The 24,738-nt window shown below is 42.4% G+C and overlaps 1 pseudogene; it reads right to left on the reverse strand.

The window, feature by feature from the left end:
* Window positions 1–10,022, reverse strand: part of LOC123726130 (uncharacterized) — a 93,905-nt pseudogene extending 83,883 nt beyond the window's left edge.
* Window positions 10,023–24,738: the final 14,716 nt, after the last annotated feature.

Below are 24,738 nucleotides of genomic sequence, written 5' to 3' on the forward strand. Positions count from 1 at the left end.
ACCGAAATCTTCTGCACAGATGTTGTCCGATCTGGGCCCTGACAGTAAATCTCAGTAAAACAAAATGGTGTTCCAAAAAAGGTCCAGTTTCCAGGACTGTAGTGTGACTTATTCATGAGGGAGGATTCCCTGAAGATGAACACACACACACACACACACACACACACACACACACACACACACACACACACACACACACACACACACACACACACACACGTGTGAAGGGTATGAGGGGTATATTATTACATACACATGTGCACTCGCTCACTCCCTCTCTCTCTCAAACACAGACACACAGGGGTGCACACACACACAGGTTGAGGGCTGTATTATTAATGCAATTCTCCCTGTGATGTTGTGCTTCTGTCCCAAACCAAGGGTTGCCTACAGCAGCACCTAGATCTTCTGCACAGATTATGTCAGACCCAGGCCCTGACAGTAAATCTCAGTAAGACAAAAATAATAGTGTTCCAAAAAAGGTCCAGTTGCCAAGACCACAAATACAAATTCCATCTAGACACAGTCGCCCTAGAGCCCATAAAAAAAACTATACCTACCTCGGCCTAAACATCAGCACCACAGGTAACTTCCAGAAGGCTGTGAACGATCTGAGAGACAAGGCAAGAAGGGCCGAATGGCCTGTGCTACCTGTAACTTGCTGCCAAGAAATTTGTCTCCATCTGCTTCTACTCCTCCATCCTGTAGTGAAGTAGATGAAGAACAGCAAGAAGAGTGTTCCAATCAGTGCTGGTCCCATGTCACAAGTCGTGGAAACCGAAGGCAGTGGCATGCTGCTTAGTGGATGGGAGTGACTGCAAGAGGTTCGGAGCATATTGACATAAGGAATAGCTTGGCTGTACTGGTGCCTGATCTACCTGTACCTTCATCACTGGTATTGCCTGGGATGGCAGTTCTCCTTTCCCTCTCTCTGGATCTGATGGGGCACTGCCTGCTGTTGGAGGTCTGGACCTATTCTGCGGGAGCAGCGGCGTAGGCTATCCTGCTTCTTGTTGGCCCGTGAAAGGCTCAACGAATTGTGTGAGGGTTAGGAAGGGGTGAATTTCTTAATTTCCTTCTCCGGCCATTGTATTGGGTAGTTCAATGGTGAGAAATGTCTCTGTCTCTGTAGTAAACATTTTGTGCTATCCAGGAGTATGAGTACAGGACATCAATAAGCTGCTCCCAAACATTTTAAACCAGCATCAGGAAATTGAGTCTGTCATAGTTCATGTGGGATTTAATGACATTATGAAGGGCAGCTCAGAACAGCTGAATATTAATTTTAAAGAACTGATTGGGTCACTGCTTTACACCAACAAATGCCCCCTTAATGCCCCGAATGCCTCTGTGCAGCTCACCCTGCACTAACATAAAAAACATGAGCATGTCTACTTCTGCTAAGCTTCCAACTAAAGCAATGAAAATAATCAACTATCCCATAGAAGTGCTAAAAAATAGCCTAAGTTAACATATGTAGCTTAACAAACAAGGTTCATGAAATCAATCATTTGCTATTCTGACAATCTATGAAACTCACTTAAATAATACATTTTATGATACAGTGGTAGCAATAAATGGTTATAACATCTACAGACAATACAGAAATGCCAAAGGTGGAGGTGTTGTCGTTTATATTCAAAACCACATCCCTGTAAAGCTTAGAGAGGGTCTCATGTTAAATATTGTTGAAGCAATATGGCTACAGCTTCATCTGCCTCACCTCAAGCCCATTTTGGTGGGAAGCTGCTGTAGACCACCAAGTGCTAACAGTCAGTATCTGGATAACGTGTGTGAAATGCTTGATAATGTATGTGATACCCTGATTTAGACAGCTTGGCTGTCGAAACGTTGGATATTACATTTTTGCATCTGAGCTCTTAGAGTGTGCGGCTCTCCCTTATTTTCTAGTTTTCTACTCCGCTAGCCAGCACCTTGCCTTAATAGGTGTGCGTTTCTTTTTCTTCTAGAATGTATGTGATATCAACAGAGAGGTATATTTTCTGGGGTACTTAAATATTGAAATCATCAACATGTATTGATCACATCTTTACTAATACTAAACCAAAGTTCCAAAGGATGGGTCAAATATAGTGTATAAGAGGTCATACAATAAGTTTTGTAGTGATTCCTATGTTGATCTGTGGTGTGTGATGAGGAGCAACCAGACGCTGCACTTGATACATTTATGAAATTGCTTATCCCAGTTACTAATAAGCATGCACCTATTAAGAAAACGACTGTAAAAACTGGTTAAATCACTGTGGATTGATGAGGAATTCAAAAATTATATGGTTGAGCCACCCTATGGGACTCCCAATCACATCCAGTTGTGATACAGCCTAGAACCGAACCAGAGTCTGTGGTGACACCTCTAGCACTGAGAAGCAGTGCTTTAGACCTCTGCGCCACTCGGGAGCCCTAGTGACTAAACTGAATAAAAAGAAGAAGAAACTACACTATGAAACAAAGTTAAATGACATACAGAATGATATTAAAAAGCATTGGAGCACCATAAATTACATTTTGGGCAAAAAGACAATCTCAGCTACACCATTCATTGAATCAGTTGGCTCATTCATCACAAACCTCACTAATATTGCCAACTACTTTCATGATTTTTTCATTGGCAAGATTAGCAAACTTAGGCATGACATGTCAGCAACAAATGCTGACACTACACATCCAAGTATTACTGATCAAATTAAGACAGACAAGCATTGTTATTTTGAATTCTGTAAAGTAAGCGTGGAAGAAGTAAAAAAATGATTGTTGTCTATCAACAATGACAAGCCACCAGGGCCTGACTTGGATGGATAATTACTCAGGATAATAGCAGACGATATTGCCACTTCAATTTGCCATATCTTCAATCTAAGCCTACTAGACAGTGTGTGCCCTGAGGCCTGGAGGGAAGCAAAAGTAATTCCACTACTCAAGAATAGTAAAGCCCCCTTTGCTGGCTCAAAAAGACAACCAATCAACCTGTTACCAACCCTTAGTACACTCTGGGAAAAAACTGTGTTTGACCAGATACAATGCTATTTTACTGTAAACAAATTGACAACAGACTTTTAACACGCTTATTGGGAAGGACTTTCAACAAGAACAGCACTTACACAAATGACTGATGATTGGCTGAGAGAAATTGATAATAAAAAGATTGAGAGCTGTTTTGTTAGACTTCAATGTGGCTTTTGACATTATTGATCATAGTCTGCTGATAGGAAAACGTATGTGTTATGGCTTTACACCCCCTGCTATATTGTGGACAAAGAGTTACCTGTCTAATAGAACACGGAGGGTATTCTTTAATGGAAGCCTCTCCAACATATTCCAGGTAAATCAGGAATTCTCCAGGGCAGCTGTCTAGGACCCTTACCTTTTTCAATCTTTACTAATGACATGCCACTGGCCTTGAGTAATGCTAGTGTGGCTATGTATGTGGATTGCTCAACACTATACACATAAAATACTACAGCGAGTGAAATCACTGCAACACTTATTTTTTTATTTATTTAACTAGGCAAGTCAGTTAAGAACAAATTCGTATTTACAATGACGGCCTACACCGGCCAAAACCAGATGACACGCACCGCCCAATCATGGCCGGTTGTGATAAAGCCTGGAATCAAACCAGGGTGTCTGTAGTGGCTTAGACCACTGCGCCACTCGAGAGCCCTTAAGAAAGAGCTGCAGTTAGTTTCAGAATGGGTGGCAAGGAATAAGTTAGTCCTATATATATATAAAAACTACAAGCATTGTATTTGGGACAAATCATTCACTAAACCATAAACCTCAACTAAATCTTGTAATAAATAATGTGGAAATTTAGAAAATTGAGGTGACAAAACTGCTTGGGTTATAACTCTGGATTGTAAACTGTCATGGTCAAAACATGATGATACAACAGTAGCTAAAATGAGGAGAAGTCTGTCCATAATAAAGTACCTCTCTGCCTTTTTAACAACACTACAGTGGTTGCGATTGAGATTATCCTGCGGGACTTTGAGGTCATTTATGACCTGATTCTTGAAACCAGGCATATGTCATAAGTCACAACTTCACAGGAGAGCTGTTTGAACGTAAAAAATTGTTTTTTAATCAAAATGTGTTTTTGGCAGAAATGCCTTCTCGAACATGTGAACTTTCATGTGCCTTAATATCAAACTTGTATGCCATCTGTAAATACAAATACAATTGTTCAATTAGGAGCCTAGTTGGTTTAGCTACAGAAAAAGAGGCAACCTTGCCGCTAGCCATGATTGGCTGAGATAATGATTGGGCTGGACATGCCGAGATGTGAGTCAGGATTGGTCTGCCGTATAGCACGTGTCTGTCTATTGGAGCTAGTCTGTATGTCTAGGTAATCGTGTCAAACGTGGCTTTTTTTATGTATCGCGTTGTAAAACTGCATAAACCTAATGTCAAGTTAAAGTGTACTGTTAGCTAGCTAGCTAACTTTAGCTGGCTGGTTCACTAACTAACATTACGTCATGTGTTGGGATTCATTGTTTACCTAGCTAGCTATCTAGCTGCATTTCTTAACAAAATACTTTTGTCTTAGTGTGCCAGAGCGCAGAATAACTGATACATTTTTTAACGCTCAACACCTGTTGAATATGTCCGGTGTCAGTAAACGTCGGCAACAAAGCATAATTCAATTGTAGCCAGCAGCACAGTTACAGTCACCAACACTCTGGATAACATGAAAACTGCCTAACCAGCTCTGCTAGGGGGAGTAAAATGGTCAGAGTGGGGTGTTCTCTCATTATGTGTCTGGAAGTAGCTAGCCAATGTTAGCCAGTTAGCTTGGGTGCTTGACTGTCGTTGTGAGGTCAGAACTTTCGGAACAACCCTACTTGTTGGCCAGAGCGTCCAGTGTGTGCTCTGAACGCGAAATGCTCTGAATTTACGAACTGACAATCTGACAGCACAGTTGCAGTCACCAACGCTCTAGGGAACATAACAGCCCAACCAGCTCTGCCAGGGCGAGTAATGTTCAGAGAGCTGTTCTCTCTCTCTTAGATGTCTGGAAGTAGCTGGCAAGTTAGTAGAGAACGCACGAATCAACCGTTAAAGAGATGGGTGGGGCTAAGGCTTAAGAGGGTGTGAACAATGCTGAATGGGTGTAGACAAAGGGCTCTCCAATAGTAGTACCAAAACATTGAAAGGTGGTTTTCTCAAATGTGAGTTTACAAGTTGATCAACTTTCAAAGCAGAATTACTTTCCCATTGTTTCCTCAAATGATATGTATGATATACCTATTTGGAGATCTGAATATCTACTTTAATCCAATGTAAAAACAAAAATTCAAATGTTGCTACATAAGACTGAATCCAGGTGGTGAGACACATTTGTGGTTTAGTACGGTACATACTGCTTCATTGCTCCTGACCAGCGCAAGGGGGAGTTAGAGCACTGACTAACTATGCTTTTTGGTCCCAAGGCTCTACTGCGTCTCTAACTGACAATGAATGGGCGACATAAACCAAATAGAAACTGATAATTGTGCATGACTTCAAAATTGAATTTCAATGAACTGAATGATGAGGATGAAGAAGGTGGTTGAATTTAGAATAATAGTGTAAGAATTGCTGTTCGTCTGTCCTGCACGCGCACACCCGGAAAAATACACTTCTTTTTTTGTTTCTACTTGTCGATATTACTTACTATAACTGTTGTTACACAAAGGTTTTTATTCTAAGAGAAACTAAAATGTTCAATTATATTCCATGATATTCTTAAGATATATGTGTTGACTGAATATAAGCAAGTGATGTCTGCTACATAATCAAGTAGACAGCGCAGTCATATAGCCTCGGCACCTACATAAAGCTGTGACTTACTCATTCATGGCTTTGGATCAAATAAATATGTACCAACATTCTTTCTGATAGTCTTTAACAAAGAAATGTTTTGGTTAGCCTGACCTGGACACCAAAAGGAAAAATATTACCACCATCTCTTGCGCATGTCATTTTCCATATGGATCCATAGCAAATTACTATGGGAATAAAGATCACTGAATGACAGAAATATTGAAACAAAGTAGACTAATGAAGGTAAACAAACTGTTGCTTACTGGAAAATACTCTTTAAAAATTAATGGAAGAGGCAAGTGGAAGTGGGAAAAGACAGCATTCAGAGGTCAAGACAGCGCTGCTCTGAGACAAGCATGGGGACTGGTCTTGATAAATCAATGAGATTTTAATTTTCACTGAATCTCCGTTTGGGTATTGGTTAGACTACAGTTAGGGTGTGGAAATGTATTTCTTAGTTAGGTTGGCTGTATCACAACCGGCAGTGATTGGGAGTTCCATAGGGCGGCGCACCATTGTCCCAGCGTCGTCCAAGTTTGTCCGGTGTAGGCCGTCATTGTAAATAAGAATTTGTTCTTAACTGACTTGCCTAGTTAAATAAAGGTTACATTTTAAAAAATGTTGCAATTTTGTAATGTGTTTTGTTTGGTAAATTGTTTTGTAAATATTAATTTATATTTGTTGTGCCACTAAATATACAATGAAAAAAAGACACTTCTTTTTTTGTTTCTACTTGTCACGAATCCCACCGAAGGTGGCTCCCCTGCCTGCTCGGGCGGCGCTCGGCGTTCGTCGTCACCGGCCTACTAGCCACCGCTGATCCCTTTTTCCTTTTCGTTTGGTATGTCTTATTGTTTGCACCTGTTCCTCATTTGGTTCTTTTGATTTTTGGTTATTTAAGCCTGGTTAGCCCGCCCAGGTTTGTGCGGGATTATTTAGCGTCAGGTTGTGTTTTGTATTTGGATGTGCTGGCGATCTACTATTGTTATATTTTTATGCATGCTGTGCACCTGTTGTTCTGGGCACTTTGCATTTTTCACGCCGGTTGTGTTGGCATCGATCGTGTTGTGTTTTATTTAATAAACACACAGTTCCTTACCTCTGCTCTCTGCGCCTGACTCCTACCACCACTCCTAGCAACTACTGACACTACTTGATCAGAACAAGCTGTAACTGGACTGTAGCATGTTACTTACTAAACTGTTGTTATAATAAGGTTTTTATTCTAAGATAAACTAAAATGACCTGGATGCCATGTACAGTATTATAGTCTCTAAAAGGAAAAATATTACCACCGTCTCTTGAGCATGTCATATTCCTTTCATAATGCATCCTTATTTACAAAGCGATTATTATTATTATTATTATTAGATATTCTCACAGCATGCATTTGTAAATCCCAAACTCTAAAAGTAATTGGAAAGGTAGATACAAAGTATTTGCGACATTGTGGTTACAATAAAGAATGTTAACAAGAAGCTGTATTTTTATTTACATTAGTGATGGACAGCTGGAGGCATTTTGAAAACAGGTTTTCACAAGTGTACTGTAGTACTGTAGTGCTGTAGCAGGTGTAGCCCATCATGAAAACAGTGTTTCCTATTAGCAGGACAATAGACTATTCATAGCCCGGCTACTATAGGTGTGAAACTCCCAGAATGTGCAATGTATTTGATGCTTAAGTACTCTAAAGTATTACATTTCAAACTCAAGACCTCATGCAACCGCAAAATGTCAGAGAGCCATATAGATTGCAAAATAGTTGGGAAGAGATTCCATGGCACATGGTTTATGAATTGACACGCAACTCTTCATAGCCCAGCTGCTGTAGGTGTGAAAATCCCCCAAATTGGCCCTAATAATTCTTCATCAACATCTTTATGCCACCATTAATAAAATTATGACAAAAAAAGACATTCAAATGCAGATGCTTATTTAAACTACATTTTAGTTGCACTTCCACCCAGCTCTACAACCACGGGTAAAACCTTGTTGTGATGATCAATGTATTTCTTGCATTGTTGTATCGTCAATTTCTCAAGCCAAAACATCTTCGCCTTCACCAGTTCATTTTTGCTTGTAAGCTTGGTAGAGTTACGGATGCAATGTTTTTAGTTGATTCCAAACAAGTTCCATCGGGTTTAAATCTGAAGACCAAAACAAGTATCAATGAAAAAAATATTTTTAGATATACTGTAGACCTACAGTATATCTAGGTCTTTTATTTATTTATATTTATTTTTATGTACTACATAAAGGTCTACTTTCTCTGCTGGCGTCTTGACCCAGTTTATGCACTCATTTGCAATGCAAATCCGTGCTGCAGTGTGTTTTGGGTCATTGTCTGCATTTGGAGAAGAAAAAAATACATTTAGCCTAACAGCCAACATTAGGTACAATAAAAAAAGTTAATAGGCCTAAACAAAAGTAAATAAGCCTAAACATAACAAAATATTGCTATAATCCTACCTTGAAAGAAACAATGTGGTCCCAGAAGCACCTCTGTGACATAGGGGCAGCATATCTCTTGATGATTTCTTCCTCAAAGAAATCTTGAGACATGATACCTGAAAAAGGAGGCAACAGTGAACTATTGTGGAACACATAGCAGTCCATGAGGTGTAGGCTACAATATTTGATGTACCTCTTGTTTTGTAAATAGCAAAACTTACCATCAAAAATCAAATATGGGCCTGGTCCCTGGCGAGAAATTGCCCCCCACACATGGAGTTTGAGGGGATGCTTGGGACTCGGCTTGCTTGATCTTCTTCCTTTTTTTCTGTAGCAAATTTGAGCAAATTGCTCAAGGGCCACGGTTGATTCGTCTGTGAAGATGGCGTCATTGAATGTCTCACCAGCTTTGATCTATGCCTGGGCCTACAGGACGCAAAGTTCTTTGTTTGTCAGATGGGTCATTGGGTCGAAACTACAGAACAGTACAAAACAAGAGAACACACATAGTTAATATTCGTAAAATATATATACTATATAAAATGTCTTACCGAGCCTTTCCATAAATCCACGCAAGTTTCTTCAACTGTCTTTTGACTGGGATTAGAGTAATGTAGATGTTGTGCCATGATGCCAACAGATTACAGATGGCCTTTGCCGAGCGCTCATCATCTTCATCCATTAGTGAGTTGATCGCTTGAATAGTCTTGCTGGAAATGTAATACAATGTAAAAATGTGCAGCATACAGTAAAGACCAGCAGTCGATTTATTTAAGCATTATTTGTAGCATTATTAGGCCAACTTTACAGTATTGTAGCCGATTGTACCTGTTCATTTTCCTGGGCTTTCGAGTTCGGCGCAACACAGGCATCTGATGATAGTGTTTGCAAATAGCACTATCCGTGACCAAAATCCCCAAGTCTTCCAGTATTTTTGAAATGTCTCCAGTAGATTTTTCGTTCCTCCTGAAAGCCCTAATCTGCTCACTGAAATTAATAGAGATCCTGGTCATGGTGCTACAGTATGTTATTACAGCATAATCAAAGTGAGGACAATCAGCGATCTGCTGTATACTTTATGGCCTATTGTAACCTGAAAGTCACACCTTTCCAGTATTACTCAGCACGCCCCAAACTCCACCCTTAACACAGTTACCATTCAAAAACGTGCTGTTTATCTAAAAAAAATGACATTGCGACCAAAGAGAACAGACGAAATGGACATCGTTTTCATCAAGCCAGCTTCTTTCTATGGTGCTATCCAATCGCTCACTTTCGTTTATTTGAAAACTATTGTTATGTTTTAAACAAGCCATAGAAAGTTGGTTGCAATTTCAGTATAATCCACCAGAAAAGACAGAACAAATAATACAAGAAATATTGTGCTTGAACTCAAATATACTAATTCATAAAAAACGTAATCAATTTGAACCTTTAACAAGTGGAAGGGGGGAAAAGTATTATTATTATTATTAACCCTGCATTATAATGATATAAAAGCCCCTTAGATATTTAATGTTTTTATTTACAGTAGTGGTGGACAGCTGGAGGCATGTTGTTAAATAAAGGTTATATTTAAATTTAAAAAACCTCATCAAGGGTATCGTTTTCTTAGCAAGGGAGGAGAATTCTCCACTTGGGCGGACTGTGAGAGGATCACGTACAAACGCAATGATGTCCTTGTGCATGCTGTAGTCTTCAAATCTGGTGGATAAGTTGTCCATCAGCTGCTTGATGAAATCTTCCATCACCTCTGTGACAATGATGCGGCCTGGTTCTTGTGCCTGTAGTTTCTTCAGTGTGCTGAAGTACAGTAGCCTTCCAGATGGCAGGTCCAAATCGAACAACTCAAGCTTCCTAGTAAAGGCCTCAAATTTCTCTACCTTGTCCGCGACTGTTTTCCCTCTTCGTTGTAACTGCAGATTTAACCCGTTTAAATGACAGAATATGTCTGCAAAAAAAGCTGTGTGTGCAGCTTGCAGTTAACGATTCAATGTTTCTGCGTCGGGCCTCTACATGGGGCGGGAAGGCCACTGAAGGTTCTATGCTTAGATTCATAGTTAGTCTGAGATTTAATTATTTGCAAACAGCGATATTTTCATTGCAAATAAGACTTGGCATTGGGAAAAGATGGACAGATGAACACATATCTTTCAGGACATTTTTCTCTGAAACTTCGATTTTCATTATGCACCTTTCTTCTTGATAGTTTTTGAGAGCGACATTTTATCTAGCTATCAAGCAAATTGTTCTCAACAAATGTTGATGTTAAAAAAAGTAGTGTAGCCTACAGTAGGCGACGTAGACCTGTTTTTCACCACCAATTAACGGACAAAGAAACAGACAAAAATAATAATTGAATAGAGACAAAGTGATATTATGAGCATAATCAGATCAAAAGCATTATCTTATTGTCACTGAATGTATTATGTACTAATCATATGTGTTAAACATATTCCATTTGTAGTGTAGGCCAATTAATTGTGCTAATATTATATACGCATTATGTTCTGGCCCACCGTCATCCAAATGTTATAATAGAATTTGAAGCAATTGCCTACCCTGGTATTTCAGCACCGTTTCGCACTGCTCTGAGACAAGCATGGGGACTGGTCTTGATAAATCCATGAGATTTTAATTTTGACTGAATCTCTGTTTGGGTATTGGTTAGAGAAACGGTCAGGTTGTACAGTGCCATATTTTCCTAACGGAAACACTGAGGGTTTTGTTTTTCTTGGAATAGAAACACCATAATATTAATGAAATTAATTAAGCCAAATGTTAAATCAATCCCATATACTATGTTCTTACAAAAAAGGCTTTAAATTCTCTAGTACAGCCAATATTACAAAAAGTCAAATGCTTCTCAAAGATGCCAACAATGGCAACAATGGCTGACAATTCAATAACGTGCCATAGAATTCTGCGGCAGTATTAAGCAACTTTTACAGGAAGAACCACTGTATCAACAAGGCAGATCCTACAGACTAATTCTGTTGCACCTGGAATACTGTTCAGTTGTGTGGTGAGGTGTCACAAAGAGGGACCTCAGACAATTACAATTGGCTAAGATCAGGGCAGCATGGCTGGCCCTTAAATGTACACAGAGAGCTAACATTAATAATATGCATGTAAATCTCTCATGGCTCTAAGTGGAGGAGAGAATGATTTCATCATTACTTGTTTTTGCAAGAAGTGCTGACATGCTGAAAGCACAAAGGTGTCTGTTTAAACTACTAGCACACAGCTCGGACACCCATGCATACCCCACAAGACATGCCACCAAAGGTCTTATCACAATCCCCAAGTGAAGAACAGACTATGTGAGGCACACAGTACTGCATAGAGTAATGGCTACATGGAACTCTATTCAACATCAGGTAACTGATGCAAGCAGTAGAATCAGATAAAAAAAACAGACAAAGTACACCTTATGGAACAGCGGGGACTGTGAAGCGACACACACAGGCACAGAAATACACGTACACATGATAAGACACGCACTCTACACACACGTGTGTAGTATTGTAAATATGTGGTGGTGGAGTGGTGGCCTGAGGGAGTACACTGAATGTGTTTGGTTAGGTGCTATGCCATGCAATGTCATGTAGTATTTTAAACTGTATGAAACTGTCTTATGTAGCTGCACCCCAGGAACAGTAGTTACTGCCTTGGCAGGAACTAATGGGGATCCATAATAAATACAAATACAAAATGAAAGGAACCTAAAATTTGACATACCAATTAGGATCTGGATAAAAAATACTTGAATCAGTTATAGAACCCATTGCCCTTTATGGATGTGATGTCTGGGGTCCGCTCACCAACAAGGAATTCACAAAACGGGACAAACACCACTTTGAGACTGCATGCATAATTCTGCAAAAATATCCTCCATGTAGAACGTAAAACACCAAATAACGCATGCAGAGCAGAATTAGGACGAATTCTACTAATGATTAAAAACCAGAAAAGAGCTGTTCAATTCTACAATCACCTAAAAGGAAGTGATGCCCAAACCTTCCATACCAAAGCCATCACCTACAGAGAGATGAACCTGGAGAAGAGTCCCCTAGCAAGCTGGTCCTTGGGCTCTGTTCACAAACACAAACAGACCCCACAGAGCCCCAGGCAAGCAAAAGATAATTACTTGACACAATGGAAAGAACTAACCAAAAAACAAAGCAGAGTGGAATTCTATTTGGCCCTAAAAATAGAGTACAAAGTGGCAGAATACCAGACCACTGTGAAAGCTTTGACTATGTAGACTCAGTGAGCATAGCCTTGCCATTGAGAGAGATCCCCGTAGGCAGACCTGGCTCTCGAGAGAAGACAGGCTATGTGCACACTGCCCACAAAATAAGGTGGAAACTGAGCTGCACTTCCTAACCTCCTGCCAAATGTATGACCATATTAGAGACACATATTTCCCTCAGATTACACAGACCCACAAAGAATTAGAAAACAAATCCAATGTTGATAAACTCCCATATCTATTGGGTGAAATACCACAGTGTGCCATCACAGCAGCAAGATTTGTGACCTGTTGCCACAAGAAAAGGGCAACCATTGAAGAACAAACACCATTGTAAATACAACCCATATTTATGTTTACTTATCTGTTTATCTTCCCTTTCATACTTCCACTATTTATTAGCACATTGTGACAACACTGTACATAGCCATAATATAACATTTGAAATGTCTCTATTCTTTTTTGTGAGTGTAATGTTTACTGTTGATTTCTGATTGTTTATTTCACTTTTGTTTATTATCTATTTTACTCGCTTTGGAAAAATAAACGTTTCCCATGCCAATAAATATAATTGAATTGAGAGAGAGAGAATACAATGCATTGAAATACCATTCACACATGGATGCATTTATTCTCTGATTGACTTCATTGTGTTAGTCACCCTGACATAACTCTTTTGACAGACACAAAGAACACCAAGAACTCTGCAGGGGAATGTTAGCATGCCAGAAGCTTAGACCCAATGGTTTGACAATAGCCACTGCTTCAGTTCACACACGCACGCACGCACACACACACACACACACACACACACACACACACACACACACACACACACACACACACACACACACACACACACACACACACACACACACACACACACACACACACACACACACACACACACACACACACACACACACACACACACACACACACCAGCTCATCTCACCTCAACCTTATAATGTATAATAATAAGGATATGCAGTGCTTGTATCTTAGTTGGCTTTGAACACAACACCATAATCACTCTGGCCCATATGATAAGGGAACAACAGAAGGCCCAAGTATTCCATAAGTTCCCAAGTACATAGGGAGGATATTGTATCATAGACTGGCACCTGGCTGGAATACAGTGCCAGCCCAAGGGAAGTCCCTGTAGACACAAGACTGTAGTTCACAGTGTTCCAGGATGTTAAAAATACTTTGAGGCTAGGGAGCTTTGACACAAGACACTACTATCATCTACCAAATTCATAGCAGATGTATAGATTTTTTTGCACAAGTGGTATAATAAAGCAATAAGGCCTGAGGGGGTGTGGTATATGGCCAATATACCAGGGCTAAGGGCTGTTCTTAAGCACGACGCAATGCGGAGTGCCTGGATACAGCCCCAAGCCGTGATTTATTGGCCATATTCCACAAACCTGCTAGGGGCTATTATTATAAACTGGTTACCAACGTAATTAGAGCAGTAAAAATAAATGTTTTGTCATACCCTGATATAACTAAGCTGTCAGCCAATCAGCATTCAGGGCTCAAACCACCCAGGTTATGATTAAATGTAATATCTGATCCCCAGATGATGGTGTACTTGTGTGTTTGGAGTTATTTTTGGTTGCAAGCTGTCAATATGCACTCTGATTACCACAAATTTCTTTTAATTAACAGGGTTTGCTTCAAATCATCTGTGGTTCCATTCATTATAGACAGAGAACAAGGCTGGTCTTAAATTAATCAAACCCACCATATAAATATTCCACTGCCTGCAAGGCACACACACACACACACACACACACACACACACACACACACACACACACACACACACACACACACACACACACACACACACACACACACACACACACACACACACACACACACACACACACACACACACACACACTTCTTAAATCTGAAAAACTGGAAGCATCTATCTGTGAGGGATGTCTACCTGGTAGTAGTTATTTTCTTCTACAGTTCCCAAACCCAATCATCAGGTTGTCTATGAGAAGAGGGAGCTACTGCATTGGACTCGAATGACAAAAAAATCAGCTAAATTGTAAAAAAAAAACTAAAGAAGTGAAGCCCAGTGCCTCCCAGCTATACTGTGAGTGAATGTTGTGGCCCAGTACCTCCCAGCTATACCGTGGGTGAATGTTGAGGCCCAGTAACTCCAGTTATAGTGTGAGTGAATGTTGTGGCCCAGTACATCCAGTTATAGTGTAAATGAATGTTGTGGCCCAGTACATCCAGTTTATAGTGTGAGTGAATGTTGTGGCCCAGTACCTCCAGTTATAGTGTGAGTGAATGTTGTGGCCCAGTAATTCCAGTTATAGTGTGAGTGAATGTTGTGGCCCAGTATTTCCAGTTATAGTGTGAGTGAATGTTGTGGCCGAGTACCTCCAGTTATAGTGTGAGTGAATGTTGCGGCGCAGTACAGCCAGTTATAGTGTGAGTGAATGTTGTGGCCCAGTACACCCAGTTATAGTGTGAGTGAATGTTGTGGCCCAGTACATCCAGTTATAGTGTGAGTGAATGTTGTGGCCCAGTACCTCCAGTTATAGTGTGAGTGAATGTTGTTTCCCAGTACATCCAGTTATAGTGTGAGTGAATGTTGTGGCCCAGTACCTCCAGTTATAGTGTGAGTCAATGTTGTGGCCCAGTACATACAGTTATAGTCTGAGTGAATGTTGTGGCCCAGCACATCCAGTTATAGTGTGAGTGAATGTTGTGGCCCAGTACATACAGTTATAGTCTGAGTGAATGTTGTGGCCCAGCACATCCAGTTATAGTGTGAGTGAATGTTGTGGCCCAGTACCTCCAGTTATAGTTTGAGTGAATGTTGTGGCCCAGTACCTCCAGTTATAGTGTGAGTGAATGTTGTGGCCCAGTACCTCCAGTTATAGTGTGAGTGAATGTTGTGGCCCAGTACATCCAGTTATAGTGTGAGTGAATGTTGTGGCCCAGTACATCCAGCTATACTGTGAGTGAATGTTGTGGCCCAGTACCGCCAGCTATACTGCGAGTGAATGTTGTGGCCCAGCACCTCCGGTTATAGTGCGAGTGAATGTTGTGGCCCAGTACCTCCAGTTAAAGTGTAAGTAAATTTTTTGGCCCAGCACATCCAGCATTATAGTGTGAATGAATGTTTTGGCCCAGTACCTTCAAAGCTATACTGTGAGTGAATGTTGTGGCCCAGTACATACAGCTATAGCTGTGAGTGAATGTTGTGTCCCAGCAACACCAGTTATAGTGTGAGTGAATGTTGTGTACCAGTACCTCCAGTTATAGTGTGAGTGAATGTTGTGGCCCAGTACCTCCAGTTATAGTGTGAGTGAATGTTGTGGCCCAGTACATCCAGTTATAGTGTGAGTGAATGTTGTGGCCCAGTACATCCAGTTATAGTGTGAGTGAATGCTGTGGCCCAGTACATCCAGCTATACTGTGAGTGAATGTTGTGGCCCAGTTCCTCCAGTTATAGTGTGAGTGAATGTTGTGGCCCAGTACCTCCAGATATAGTGTGAGTGAATGTTGTGGCCCAGTACAACCAGCTATACTTTGAGTGAATGTTGTGGCCCAGTACCTCCAGTTATAGTGTGAGTGAATGTTGTGGCCCAGTACCTCCAGTTATAGTGTGAGTGAATGTTGTGGCCCAGTACATCCAGTTATAGTGTGAGTGAATGCTGTGGCCCAGTACATCCAAATATACTGTGAGTGAATGTTGTGGCCCAGGACCTCCAGTTATAGTGTGAGTGAATGTTGTGGCCCAGTACAACCAGCTATACTTTGAGTGAATGTTGTGGCCCAGTACCTCCAGTTATAGTGTGAGTGAATGTTGTGGCCCAGTACCTCCAGTTATAGTGTGAGTGAATGTTGTGGCCCAGTACATCCAGTTATAGTGTGAGTGAATGTTGTGGCCCAGTACATCTAGTTATAGTGTGAGTGAATGTTGTGGCCCAGTACATCCAGCTATACTGTGAGTGAATGTTGTGGCCCCGTACATCCAGCTATACTGTGAGTGAATGTTGTGGCCCAGCACCTCAGGTTATAGTGTGAGTGAATGTTGTGGCCCAGTACATCCAGTTACAGTGTGAGTGAATTTTTTGGACCAGCACATCCCATTATAGTGTGAGTGAATGTTGTGGCCCAGTGCCTGCAAAGCTATACTGTGAGTGAATGTTGTGGCCCAGTACATACAGTTATAGTGTGAGTGAATGTTATGTCCCAGCACATCCAGTTATAGTGTGAGTGAATGTTGTGTACCAGTACCTCCAGTTATAGTGTGAGTGAATGTTGTGGCCCAGTACATCCAGCTATACTGTGAATGAATGTTGTGGTCCAGTACCTCCAGTTTTAGTTTGAGTGAATGTTGTGGCCCAGTACATCCAGTTAATGTGTGAGTGAATGTTGTGGCCCAGTGCCTCCCAGCTATACTGTGAGTGAATGTTGTGGCCCAGTACAGCCAGTTATAGTGTGAGTGAATGTTTTGGGCCAGTGCGTCCCAGCTATACTGTGAGTGAATGTTGTGTCCCCGTACATCCAGCTATTCTGTGAGTGAATGTTGTGGCCCAGTACATCCAGATATAGTGTGAGTGAATATTCTGGCCCAGTGCATCCAGCTATACTGTGAGTGAATGTTGTGGCCCAGTACATCCAGTTATAGTGTGAGTGATTGTTGTGTACCAGTACCTCCAGTTACAGTGTGAGTGAATGTTGTGGCCCAGTACATCCAGCTATACTGTGAGTGAATGTTGTGGCCCAGTACCTCCAGTTATAGTGTGAGTGAATGTTGCGGCCCAGTACCTCCAGTTATAGTGTGAGTGAATGTTGTGGCCCAGTACATCCAGTTATAGTGTGAGTGATTGTTGTGTACCAGTACCTCCAGTTATAGTGTGAGTGAATGTTGTGGCCCAGTACATCCAGCTATACTGTGAGTGAATGTTGTGGCCCAGTACATCCAGTTATAGTGTGAGTGATTGTTGTGTACCAGTACCTCCAGTTATAGTGTGAGTGAATGTTGTGGCCCAGTACATCCAGTTAATGTGTGAGTGAATGTTGTGGCCCAGTGCCTCCCAGCTATACTGTGAGTGAATGTTGTTGCCCAGTACAGCCAGTTATAGTGTGAGTGAATGTTTTGGCCCAGTGCCTCCCAGCTATACTGTGAGTGAATGTTGTGGCCCCATACATCCAGCTATTCTGTGAGTGAATGTTGTGGCCCAGTACATCCAGATATAGTGTGAGTGAATATTGTGGCCCAGTGCATCCAGCTATACTGTGAGTGCATGTTGTGGCCCAGTACATCCAGTTATAGTGTGAGTGATTGTTGTGTACCAGTACCTCCAGTTATAGTGTGAGTGAATGTTGTTGCCCAGTACCTCCAGCTATACTGTGAGTGAATGTTGTGGCCCAGTACCTGCAGTTATAGTGTGAGTGAATGTTGTGGCCCAGTACCTCCAGTTATAGTGTGAGTGAATGTTGTGGCAAAGTACATCCAGTTATAGTGTGAGTGACTGTTGTGGCCCAGGACATCCAGTTATAGTTTGAGTGAATGTTGTGGCCCAGTACATCCAGTTATAGTGTGAGTGAATGTTGTGGCCCAGTACATCTAGTTATAGTGTGAGTGAATGTTGTGGCCAAGTACATCCAGCTATACTGTGATGGAATGTTGTGGCCCCGTACATCCAGCTATACTGTGAGTGAATGTTGTGGCCCAGCACCTCAGGTTATAGTGTGAGTGAATGTTGTGGCCCAGTACATCCAGTTATAGTGTGAGTGAATTTTCTGGACCAGCACATCCCATTATAGTGTGAGTGAATGTTGTGGCCCAGTGCCTCCAAAGCTATTCTGTGAGTGAATGTTGTGGCCCAGTACATACAGTTATAGTGTGAGTGAATGTTGTGGCCCAGCACATCCAGTTATAGTGTGAGTGAATGTTGTGTACCAGTACCTCCAGTTATAGTGTGAGTGAATGTTGTGGCCCAGTACATCCAGTTAATGTGTGAGTGAATGTTGTGGCCCAGTGCCTCCCAGCTATACTGTGAGTGAATGTTGTTGCCCAGTACAGCCAGTTATAGTGTGAGTGAATGTTTTGGCCCAGTGCCTCCCAGCTATACTGTGAGTGAATGTTGTGGCCCCATACATCCAGCTATTCTGTGAGTGAATGTTGTGGCCCTGTACATCCAGATATAGTGTGAGTGAATGTTGTGGCCCATGCATCCAGCTATCTGTGAGTAATTTGTGGCCCAGTACATCCAGTTATAGTGTGAGTGATTGTTTGACACGTTATATTATGAATGTTGTTGCCCAGTACCTCCAGCTATACTGTGAGTGAATGTTGTGGCCCAGTACCTGCAGTTATAGTGTGAGTGAATGTTGTGGCCCAGTACCTCAGGTTATAGTGTGAGTGAATGTTGTGGCACAGTACATCCAGTTATAGTGTGAGTGACTGTTGTGGCCCAGGACATCCAGTTATAGTTTGAGTGAATGTTGTGTCCCAGGACCTCCAGTTATAGTGTGAGTGACTGTTGTGGCCCAGGACATCCAGTTATAGTTTGAGTGAATGTTGTGTCCCAGGACCTCCAGTTATAGTGTGAGTGACTGTGTGGCCCAGGACATCCAGTTATAGTTTGAGTGAATGTTTGTCCCAGGACCTCCATTATTGTAGTGATGCTGTGGCCCAGTACATCCAGCTATACTGTGAGTGAATGTTTTGTCCCAGGACCTCCAGTTATAGTGTGAGTGAATGTTGTGGCCCAGTACAACCAGCTATACTTTGAGTGAATGTTGTGGCCCAGTACCTCCAGTTATAGTGTGAGTGAATGTTGTGGCCCAGTACCTCCAGTTATAGTGTGAGTGAATGTTGTGGCCCAGTACATCCAGTTATAGTGTGAGTGAATGTTGTGGCCCAGTACATCTAGTTATATTGTGAGTGAATGTTGTGGCCCAGTACATCCAGCTATACTGTGAGTGAATGTTGTGGCCCCGTACATCCAGCTATACTGTGAGTGAATTTTGTGGCCCAGCACCTCAGGTTATAGTGTGAGTGAATGTTGTGGCCCAGTACATCCAGTTATAGTGTGAGTGAATTTTCTGGACCAGCACATCCCATTATAGTGTGAGTGAATGTTGTGGCCCAGTACCTCCAGATATAGTGTGAGTGAATGTTGTGGCCCAGTACAACCAGCTATACTTTGAGTGAATGTTGTGGCCCAGTACATCCAGTTATAGTGTGAGTGAATTTTGTGTACCAGCACCTCCAATTATAGTGTGAGTGAATGTTGTGGCCCAGTACATCCAGTTATTATGAATGTTGTGGCCCAGTGCCTCCCAAGCTATACTGTGAGTGAATGTTGTTGCCCAGTACAGCCAGTTATAGTGTGAGTGAATGTTTTGGCCCAGTGCCTCCAAAGCTATACTGTGAGTGAATGTTGTGGCCCCATACCTCCAGCTATACTGTGAGTGAATGTTGTGGCCCAGTACATCCAGATATAGTGTGAGTGAATGTTGTGGCCCAGTACATCCAGCTATACTGTGAGTGACTGTTGTGGCCCAGGACATCCAGTTATAGTTTGAGTGATTGTTGTGTACCAGTACCTCCAGTTATAGTGTGAGTGACTGTTGTTGCCCAGTACCTCCAGCTATACTTTGAGTGAATGTTGTGTCCCAGTACCTCCAGTTATAGTGTGAGTGAATGCTGTGGCCCAGTACATCCAGCTATACTTTGAGTGAATGTTTTGTCCCAGTACCTCCAGTTATAGTGTGAGTGAATTTTGTTGAACAGCACATCCCATTATAGTGTGAGTGAATGTTGTGGCCCAGTGCCTCCAAAGCTAAACTGTGAGTGAATTTTCTGGACCAGCACATCCCATTATAGTGTGAGTGAATGTTGTGGCCCAGTGCCTCCAAAGCTATTCTGTGAGTGAATGTTGTGGCCCAGTACATACAGTTATAGTGTGAGTGAATGTTGTGGCCCAGCACATCCAGTTATAGTGTGAGTGAATGTTGTGTACCAGTACCTCCAGTTATAGTGTGAGTGAATGTTGTGGCCCAGTACATCCAGTTAATGTGTGAGTGAATGTTTTGGCCCAGTACCTCCCAGCTATACTGTGAGTGAATGTTGTTGCCCAGTACATCCAGCTATTCTGTGAGTGAATGTTGTGTACCAGTACCTCCAGTTATAGTGTGAGTGAATGTTGTGGCCCAGTACATCCAGTTATAGTGTGAGTGAATGTTTTGGCCCAGTGCCTCCCAGCTATACTGTGAGTGAATGTTGTGGCCCAATACATCCAGCTATACTGTGAGTGAATGTTGTGGCCCAGTACATCCAGCTATACTGTGAGTGAATGTTGTGGCCCAGTACATCCAGCTATACTGTGAGTGAATTTTGTGGCCCAGCACCTCCAGTTATAGTGTGAGTGATTGTTGTGGCCCAGTACCTCCAGTTATAGTGTGAGTGAATTTTCTTGCCCAGCACCTCCAGCTATACTGTGAGTGAATGTTGTGGCCCAGTACCTCCAGATATAGTGTGAGTGAATGTTGTGGCCCAGTACAACCAGCTATACTTTGAGTGAATGTTGTGGCCCAGTACATCCAGTTATAGTGTGAGTGAATTTTGTTGAACAGCACATCCCATTATAGTGTGAGTGAATGTTGTGGCCCAGTGCCTCCAAAGCTAAACTGTGAGTGAATGTTGTGGCCCAGTACATCCAGTTATAGTGTGAGTGAATGTTGTGGCCCAGTGCGTCCAAAGCTATACTGTGAGTGAATGTTGTGGCCCAGTACATCCAGTTATAGTGTGAGTGAATGTTGTGGCCCAGTACCTCCAGTTATAGTGTTAGTGAATGTTGTCGCCCAGCACATCCAGTTATAGTTTGAGTGAATGTTGTGTACCAGTACCTCCAGTTCTAGTGTGAGTGAATGTTGTGTACCAGTACCTCCAGCTATACTGTGAGTGAATGTTGTGGCCCAGTACCTCCAGTTATAGTGTGAGTGAATGTTGTGGCCCAGTACCTCCAGTTATAGTGTCAGTGAATGTTGTGGCCCAGCACATCCAGCTCTACTGTGAGTGAATTTTGTGACCCAGTACATCCAGTTATAGTTTTAGTGAATGTTGGGGCCCAGTACATCCAGCTATACTGTTAGTTAATGTTGTGGCCCAGCACATCCAGTTATAGTGTGAGTGAATGTTGTGGCCCAGTACCTCCAGTTACAGTGTGAGTGAATGTTGTGTACCAGTACATCCAGTTATAGTGTGAGTGAATGTTGTGGCCCAGTACATCCAGTTATTGTGTGAGTGAATGTTGTGGCCCAGTGCCTCCCAGCTATACTGTGAGTGAATGTTGTGGCCCAGTACAGCCAGTTATAGTGTGAGTGAATGTTTTGGCCCAGTGCCTCCCAGCTATACTGTGACTGAATGTTGTGGCCCCGTACATCCAGCTATTCTGTGAGTGAATGTTGTGGCCCAGTACATCCAGATATAGTGTGAGTGAATGTTGTGGCCCAGTACATCCAGTTATAGTGTGAGTGAATGCTGTGGCCCAGTACATCCAGCTATACTGTGAGTGAATGTTGTGGCCAAGTACATCCAGCTATACTGTGATGGAATGTTGTGGCCCCGTACATCCAGCTATACTGTGAGTGAATGTTGTGGCCCAGTACATCCAGTTATAGTGTGAGTGAATTTTCTGGACCAGCACATCCCATTATAGTGTGAGTGAATGTTGTGGCCCAGTGCCTCCAAAGCTATTCTGTGAGTGAATGTTGTGGCCCAGTACATACAGTTATAGTGTGAGTGAATGTTGTGGCCCAGCACATCCAGTTATAGTGTGAGTGAATGTTGTGTACCAGTACCTCCAGTTATAGTGTGAGTGAATGTTGTGGCCCAGTACATCCAGTTAATGTGTGAGTGAATGTTGTGGCCCAGTGCCTCCCAGCTATACTGTGAGTGAATATTGTTGCCCAGTACAGCCAGTTATAGTGTGAGTGAATGTTTTGGCCCAGTGCCTCCCAGCTATACTGTGAGTGAATGTTGTGGCCCCATACATCCAGCTATTCTGTGAGTGAATGTTGTGGCCCAGTACATCCAGATATACTGTGAGTGAATATTGTGGCCCAGTGCATCCAGCTATACTGTGAGTGAATGTTGTGGCCCAGTACATCCAGTTATAGTGTGAGTGATTGTTGTGTACCAGTACCTCCAGTTATAGTGTGAGTGAATGTTGTTGCCCAGTACCTCCAGCTATACTGTGAGTGAATGTTGTGGCCCAGTCCCTGCAGTTATAGTGTGAGTGAATGTTGTGGCCCAGTTCCTCCAGTTATAGTGTGAGTGAATGTTGTGGCACAGTACATCCAGTTATAGTGTGAGTGACTGTTGTGGCCCAGGACATCCAGTTATAGTTTGAGTGAATGTTGTGGCCCAGTACATCCAGTTATAGTGTGAGTGAATGTTGTGGCCCAGTTCATCTAGTTATAGTGTGAGTGAATGTTGTGGCCAAGTACATCCAGCTATACTGTGATGGAATGTTGTGGCCCCGTACATCCAGCTATACTGTGAGTGAATGTTGTGGCCCAGCACCTCAGGTTATAGTGTGAGTGAATGTTGTGGCCCAGTACATCCAGTTATAGTGTGAGTGAATTTTCTGGACCAGCACATCCCATTATAGTGTGAGTGAATGTTGTGGCCCAGTGCCTCCAAAGCTATTCTGTGAGTGAATGTTGTGGCCCAGTACATACAGTTATAGTGTGAGTGAATGTTGTGGCCCAGCACATCCAGTTATAGTGTGAGTGAATGTTGTGTACCAGTACCTCCAGTTATAGTGTGAGTGAATGTTGTGGCCCAGTACATCCAGTTAATGTGTGAGTGAATGTTGTGGCCCAGTGCCTCCCAGCTATACTGTGAGTGAATGTTGTTGCCCAGTACAGCCAGTTATAGTGTGAGTGAATGTTTTGGCCCAGTGCCTCCCAGCTATACTGTGAGTGAATGTTGTGGCCCCATACATCCAGCTATTCTGTGAGTGAATGTTGTGGCCCAGTACATCCAGATATAGTGTGAGTGAATATTGTGGCCCAGTGCATCCAGCTATACTGTGAGTGAATGTTGTGGCCCAGTACATCCAGTTATAGTGTGAGTGATTGTTGTGTACCAGTACCTCCAGTTATAGTTTGAGTGAATGTTGTTGCCCAGTACCTCCAGCTATACTGTGAGTGAATGTTGTGGCCCAGTACCTGCAGTTATAGTGTGAGTGAATGTTGTGGCCCAGTACCTCCAGTTATAGTGTGAGTGAATGTTGTGGCACAGTACATCCAGTTATAGTGTGAGTGACTGTTGTGGCCCAGGACATCCAGTTATAGTTTGAGTGAATGTTGTGGCCCAGTACATCCAGTTATAGTGTGAGTGACTGTTGTGGCCCAGGACATCCAGTTATAGTTTGAGTGAATGTTGTGTCCCAGGACCTCCAGTTATAGTGTGAGTGACTGTTGTGGCCCAGGACATCCAGTTATAGTTTGAGTGAATGTTGTGTCCCAGGACCTCCAGTTATAGTGTGAGTGAATGCTGTGGCCCAGTACATCCAGCTATACTGTGAGTGAATGTTTTGTCCCAGGACCTCCAGTTATAGTGTGAGTGAATGTTGTGGCCCAGTACAACCAGCTATACTTTGAGTGAATGTTGTGGCCCAGTACCTCCAGTTATAGTGTGAGTGAATGTTGTGGCCCACTACCTCCAGTTATAGTGTGAGTGAATGTTGTGGCCCAGTACATCCAGTTATAGTGTGAGTGAATGTTGTGGCCCAGTACATCTAGTTATATTGTGAGTGAATGTTGTGGCCCAGTACATCCAGCTATACTGTGAGTGAATGTTGTGGCCCCGTACATCCAGCTATACTGTGAGTGAATTTTGTGGCCCAGCACCTCAGGTTATAGTGTGAGTGAATGTTGTGGCCCAGTACATCCAGTTATAGTGTGAGTGAATTTTCTGGACCAGCACATCCCATTATAGTGTGAGTGAATGTTGTGGCCCAGTGCCTCCAAAGCTATTCTGTGAGTGAATGTTGTGGCCCAGTACATACAGTTATAGTGTGAGTGAATGTTGTGGCCCAGCACATCCAGTTATAGTGTGAGTGAATGTTGTGTACCAGTACCTCCAGTTATAGTGTGAGTGAATGTTGTGGCCCAGTACATCCAGTTAATGTGTGAGTGAATGT

This window comes from Salmo salar, chromosome ssa13 (assembly GCF_905237065.1).
Source record: "Salmo salar chromosome ssa13, Ssal_v3.1, whole genome shotgun sequence".
Lineage (NCBI taxonomy): Eukaryota > Metazoa > Chordata > Actinopteri > Salmoniformes > Salmonidae > Salmo > Salmo salar.